We start from the raw sequence: 7,417 nt of genomic DNA on the forward strand, positions 1-7,417 counted from the left end.
ATGGGGTGTGGCGAGATATTGCTATAGAGGCTTTCTGATTGCAATTTGATCAGCTTTATACAGTTCCTGAATCCATTATATGTAAATAGGTTAGTAGTCAAACAGTTCTTTAAGGCAGGCAGGCAGATGGTGGTGCCTTCCTAGAAGTGCATCACAGGGGTAAGGGATATAATTTGAGGTTTTACTGCCTAGCCTCCTTCCTCCTCCTGTTCTGCCTGTGTCTGTGTGTCTGTGTGTCTGTGTGTCTGATCTGTCTCTGCTTCCTGTGTGCAGGTGAGATGTGGTCATTTATTTCCCACACTGCCAGGATGGCTTCACGCTCCTTTGCCACACCTTCCCTGACACGACTTTGGTACCATATCCCCTTGACAACTAGAAGGCAAAGTAAGCCCTTTCTCCTACAGCTTGCTTTTTGTTATGGTATTTTATCACAGCAATAGAAAAGCAACTAATATGTCTGGTTAACTAAATCAGCATCTACCCCCAACCCTCCTCTGAGCCCCAACTTTCTTGTTTCATGCCCCTACACATTTAACAGAACGCCTATACTGCTTTTCCCTGACCCATTTGTCACTCACATCATCTGCTCATCCCCCACATGGGAAGAGGAGTCTTTGGCTGACTTTCATAAACCTCCAATCCTCACACGACCCCCCCCCCCACACACACACACAGACACATACATGTGTACATGCACACACATACTCATCTCCTAATGCAGAGTTCCAGGCCCACATTATCATGACCCTCCTAAGGGAGCATATTTTTTTTTTCCCAATTGTCTTCACTTCAAAAGAATCAGCGTGTCAGAGTGACATTTGGGGGTATGGCATGTTCTGATGTTCTTCAGGTGGATAGATCCAAGAATCCCCAGAACATACAAAGAGATGCAGAATTTGATAGTTGTTGAGTACTCTTGCCTTTAATTTTCTCAATCACGTTTATTTTCAAAGTGTTGGCACTAATTTATATTAGTTCCATACTCCTCATCCGCCACTACTTAAAACTGACTTTCCAAAGTTCAGCTTTATGATAGATATATAGTAAGTGAATTTTCTAATTTTAACTGTATTTCTATAATACCTCATGAGGTTAAATAATTGAATTCCCCCCTCCTCTCTGCTTCTTTCCTCCATCCTTTACTCCCTCTATCCCTCCCTCCCTCCATTTATATAGCAGTGTGGACTGAACCCAGCACTTCACACTCGGTGAGTACCCCACCGCTGACGTCCACAGCAGCCCACCATCTTCAGAGCTTCCCTCGTCCCTGAAGAGTTTTATTTCTGTGGCCTGACCAGAATCTGCTCAAGCCTCTTGCCCGCTTTCTTGCTGAATTGTTGACCTTTTGTCTGTTGATCTCTCCTGGATGCTAATCTGTCTATCACTTGTGTGGTTGGCAGCTTCCTCCATCTCTGGCTACTCATTGCTTTCACGTAGATGTTTGTGTTGTTCACTCTGTGTTGTCGAGTCCCTTAGTGCTTTGTAAAGAAGACTTTGTACCCTGCGGTCAGGGAAGTGTTTTCAGGTGCTCTTCCAAAACGCTTTGGGTTTCATCTTCCACATTTAAATCTTTCACTTATCTGTCAATTAGTTTTATGTGACCTGAGGACCGTTTTAATCTTATTTTCTTAGCTAGCTGACTGTCTAGCGTTTATTGGGCATCTTCCTTCCCCACTGGCTGACATCTCCCCTGCCATCATTCTTGCCCTCATCTCCGTGAGCTCTCTCTGGGCTTGCTGTCCTCCCCTCCAGCCTGTCTGTCCAGCTTGGCATTGATACAAGAAGGCTTTTGTTCCGTGGCTTGACAATGCCTTTCTGCAACAGCAAATTCATCCACTTAGAACTCTCCCAGAAACGTGCAGGCTCTTGCCTCAAATCGTCTACTACTCCTGTTTGTATCATAGTGGGCTTGAGTGCTTTGATACTGCAGGGTAAGAGCTCTCAGATAATTGTAGTTTTTAAAAAAAATAATAACAACAGTATAGAGTCTACTCATTATTTTTTTTGAGTGCAAGAATTACTTTTAAACTAATCTCTCCACTCCGATCCCTTTTAAACCATCAGCAAAGTTTTAACTTCTTTGCATACATCTTATGTGTTAATATGAATACATTTCTAGCCTTTTCTTTTCGTTATTTTTTTTTCTTTCCATTTTTACTGTTTGAGAGTCTCGCTCTACATCTCAGGTTGTCCCAGAATACACTATGTAGGGCAGATTGACCTTAAATTTGTTGCCATCCTCCTGCCTCAGCTTCTCAAGTGCTGATATTATACCGATGAGTCACCAGGCTCAGATTCCTATGGTATCATAGCACATTTGCTGCCTTTGTGATGAGATTTTATGTGGAATTTCTAGTAAATACTACTTATCAAGTAGCTTGTTCTATTTATTGATATAACTTTTTTTCCAGAATTTGTTGTGACCTTGAGAAAGGTCAATCAGTAATACTTTGAGGAATGTCTGAGTTGAATCCAGAGCATAGAACTAGATTTTAAGGGAATTTTAGGTAGGGCTCTGAGAGCTAGAGCTAAGGAAGAAAATGTTAGGATGATAGACAGCAGGGGCATTAGTAGTGTTGGAGCAGAAGGTGTGTGGCATACTTGAGGAAGAGAACTTATTCTGACAGGTTTTCTAAGCAGCTGCCGTGAAGCAATATACCAGAGAAGTCATTCACTCAGCCCAGCCACAGAAGATAGCATCTGACACAGGCTCATTGCTATTGCAGTCAATGGCATTCAAGGCATTAGCAAAGTGGAAATACATTCAAACGCTATTATATAACTTGCAATTACACACATTCACCCGTGTGGCACACAGGTGAAGTGACACAGGGAAGACATGTAGGAATACACAGCTCTCTTATAGCTCTGTTAACAGTCAAGAGAATTGTCTGCTCTTTAAGGACTGTTTTGAACATAGTCGATTTTTCCTATGTTGTCCATTCTTCTAGGTATTCCTCCTCCTCCTCTTCCTCCTCCTCCTCCTCTTCCTCCTCTTCCTCCTCCTCTTCCTCCTCCTCCTCCTCCTCCTCCTCCCCTCTCCCCCTTCCTCTATACTCGAGAATGTCTAGTTTCCATCCCTCCTGTGTTCATTGTCATGGTATTTGGATATTATCTTGTAAGTGAGCTCTTTCATCATGTTTGTTTGTTTGTTTGTTTGTTTGTTTGTTTGAGACAGGGTTTCTCTGTATCGCCCTGACTGTCCTGGAACTCATTCTGTAGACTAGGCCGGCCTCGAACTCAGAAATCCACCTGCCTCTGCCTCCCAAGTGCTGGGATTAAAGGTGTGTGCCACCATGCCCGGCTTTATCGTGTTTTATTCTCTACAGAGCCTTGACTTTTAAGTCCTATGTTCCTTGATCCCCAAACAATAGAAGATCCAGTGAAGACTTCCAGTACTGTATTAAGACTGGGGAAAGTGGACATCCTTGCCTATTTCCTGATATGGGTCAAAATGTTTTGAGTACACTCCATTTAGTATAATAGTGGTTATAGGTTTGCCACATAAGCTTTTATTATGTTGAGCTCTGCACTTTCTATTTCTAGTACAGTCAGGGCTTTTAACATGAACATATATTAGATTTTCCCAAAATGTTTTTTCTGCATTGAAGAAGCTGCCCTTTTCTCCAGTGTATTTTTTGGCATCTTTGTAAAGATGATCATGTGGTTTCTGTCCTTGAGTTTGTTTATGTGATGTATTACTCTGATTTTAATATGTTCATCCATCCATCCATCTCTGGAATGGAGTTAATTTAATCATTATGAATGATGTTTTTTAATGTACTCTTGAATTTAATTTGCAAGTATTTTATTGGGAAGTTGTACATCTATTTTCACCACAGAGACTAGTCTATAATTTATTGCCCCTTTCCCTCTCCATCTCTCTCCTTCTCTCTTCCTCTCTTCCTCTCTCCCTCTCTCCCTCTCTCCCTCTCTCCCTCTCTCCCTCTCTCCCTCTTGCTCCATCTCTCATTTACTTTATTTTGTTTTAGTCTGGGGTAATACTGACTTTGTGAGAGAATTTGGCAAAATACCTTCCTTTTCTATGTTATGAAGTTGTTTGGAAATCACTATTAAGTCTTCACTGAAGGTCTTGTAGAATTCAGCAGTGAATCCATAAGGGTCTAGAGGGGTTTTTTGTTTGTTTGGTTGGTTTGCTTTGGTTTGGTTTGGTTTGGTTTGGGTTTTTTTTTTGGTCAGGAAACTTTAAAATTACTGCTTCAATCTCATTTCTTGTTATAAATCTCAATGAGTTGTTTAGCTAGCCATATGAATCTAGAAATTAATTCATTTCTTTTTATATTTCCAAGTTTAGTGGAGTATAAGTCTCCAAGTCATGCCCTAATGATTTTCTGAATTTCATTGACATCTGTCATAATATACCCCTTTCCATCTCTAATTTTATTAATTTGAGTCTGTCTTAGGGTTTCTACTCCTGTACAAACATCATGACCAAGAAGCATGTTAGGGAGGAAAGGATTTATTCAGCTTACACTTCCATAATGCTGTTCATCACCAAAGGAAGTCAGGACTGGAACTCAAGCAGGTCAGAAAGCAGAAGCTGATGAAGAGGCCATGGAGGGATGTTACTTACTGGCTTGCTCCCCCTATCTTGCTCAGCTTGCTTTCCTATAGAACCCAAGACTTCCAGCCCAGAGATGGTACCACCCACAAGGGGACCACCTCCTTGATCACTAATTGAGAAAATGCCCCACAGCTGGATCTCATGGAGGCACTTCACCAACTGAAGTTCCTTTCTCTGTGATAACTCCAGCCTGTGTCCAGTTGACACACAAAATCAGCCAGTACAGAGTCTTATATAATTTGAGTCTTGATTAATTTGGCTGAGAGTTTTTCTATCCTCCTTATCTTTTCAAAGAACCAACTCATTTCTCACTGATTCTTGTGTTATTTCCAGTTCAGTAATTTCTGCCTTAATCTTAATTATTTATTTCCATCTACTAATTTGGGTTTTGGCTTGTTGCTATCTAACTGAATCCTAAAATGTTAAGCAATTTATTTGAAATCTAATACTTTAAATTTGATTTAAAAATAATTCCATGCATTTATACAATGTTTATTGTCACCCCTATTCCCTTCTTTTACTCCTAACTTTCATGTCCTGTGTTCATGCTTTGTCTGTGATGTGCAGGTCTGTGCAAGTAGCCACCATTGCTGTATAGTCCTGATTGTTGCACCATAACCGGAAGACAGTGTTTCATGGAATTCCCTCCTAGCCTCTGCCTCTTACACTGTTCCACTTCCTCTTCTGTGACGATCCCTGAGCCTTGAACAGGTGATATTTGTATCTTATTCAGGATGGCATATTTGGTGGTCACTTTGACTAGTTACCAGCTCTGCATTAACCATTGCTCATTTCAAAATGAAGCTTCTCTGAACAAGGCTGAGAGCCGTTCTAGTCTAAGAGTATAAACATAACTATTTGAATGGTAGTTTGACTACACATTCATTTAGCAAAACATCAGTATTAAGTTACCCTCTAAGACCTATGACTTCCTCAACCCTAGGCGTTTGATGAGATATACAGTACCAAGCATATACTGCTTCCTGTGGAGTGAACCTCAAATCCAATCAGAAAGCAGTTGCTTACCACCTGCACCCACTGTTACCACTATCATGACACTTTTGTTCCAATGGGCACATCTGACCTGGAAGGTCAGAGTTATAGCCCACAATCTATAGCTAGGTAAGAGTACTTGTTCATGACTTCTCTCCCCTAACAGCCTGCATCACACCCTCCAGAACCATGGATGCTACTCAGTGGGGAGGAAGCTTCTGTCTCTGTCCCAGCAGTGTGGTCTTACCATCTGGTTGTAAGTGAGCAAGAGCAGTAGAAAAAGCCTCTGTTGTTTTGGGAGTTCCCACAGGCTTCCTCTCTCTGCTTTTGTTGTTGTTTGTTTTTTTCATTTTGTTTGCTTGTTTTAATGTAGACACGTATAGCTATGAACTTCCTCTTAGGACTGTTTTCATTTTGTTCCACAGGTTTTGCTACATCACATTTAACTTTTAATTCTCTTCCAGGACTTTTTATTTTCTTCTTAATTTTTGATCACTCATTCATTATTCAATAGTGAGTCCAATCTCTACAATTCTGTACATTTTCTGGAGTTACCTTTGCTATTGATTTTTAGTTTTGTTTCACTGCAGTCAGACAATATGGAAGTATGTCAATTTGTATTTGTTAAGACTGTCTCTGTATCGTATTATCATATTTATATTAGGGAAAGTTCTATACTGAGAAAATTTGTATTCTGCAATGACTGGACAGAATGCTATGTAGATGTTTGGGAAATTTATTTGATCTATGATGTAATTCAACTGAGATGTTTCTCTGTTTTTTTTTTTTTTTGTCGTTGTTGTTGTTCAGAGTATTTTCTATTGCTCTCAATAGAATTTATCAATGTCACCCATTTTTAATGTGTCAAGGTTAATATGCACTGACATATTTTAATGAAAATGCCCTGTTGGAGTGCTCTCATAAACAGGGAGAATTACTTTATCTTTATTCATCTAAATTTTGCTTGTAATTTAATTTTTCAGGTCCTTTTGCCTAATACCTCTTTCTTTCACCTTAGGGTTGTACCTGTCTTTGATGGTAAGAATTATTTATTGCCTCTTTGGAGGTTCCTGTATTATTTTTATTTGCTTATTTATTTGTTTCAGTCCAATCTGCTAGCCTATGGCTTTTGGTTGAAGAATTTAGACATTAATGTTCAAAGTTATTATTGAAAAGTGTATATTAGTTTCATCCCCTCTGTGCTTCTTCTGGTCCACACTTCTACCTACAATCTTGGATCTGCACCCAATCTTCCAGCACAACTTAGCCTGCCTCCCTGGAGGCCTGCTGCCATCAAGGACAACCAGGTGAGATATCCATTCCCCAATCCCTGATCTGCTGGACCTCCAGCAAGTACAATAGCCATGAGGTCTGCCTATCCCCTCTTTGCTACATCTTCCAGACCACAATCTCTGCAATCCCTGATCTGCACTCCATTCCCCAGGCCACAACCCTGCCTGCCTCCCTGGAAGGCTGCTGCCACCCAGGCCAACCAGCTCTTCTTGCTTCCTTGAAGGCCTGCTACCACCCAAGATAACCAGGGGCCTGCTACCATTAGGGACTGCCAGGCCAGCCAACAACCAGAGACAACCATATGGCTAAAGACTAGTGCAATAACACAGTCAACAAAAGTCAGTGCAATATGAAACCATCAGAACCCAGCTCTCTTATTACTGCAAGCTCTGGATATCCTAACACACCTGAAAAGCAAGGCAAAAACCTTGAATTTCATCTTATGAAGATGATAGAGGCCTATAAAGAGGAAATTTACAATCCCTTATAGAAATACAAGAAAATACAATCAAACAGGTAGAGGCCTTTAAAGAGGAAATGAATAAA

The sequence above is a fragment of the Mus musculus genome, chromosome 2 (genome assembly GCF_000001635.26).
Source record: "Mus musculus strain C57BL/6J chromosome 2, GRCm38.p6 C57BL/6J".
NCBI lineage: Eukaryota > Metazoa > Chordata > Mammalia > Rodentia > Muridae > Mus > Mus musculus.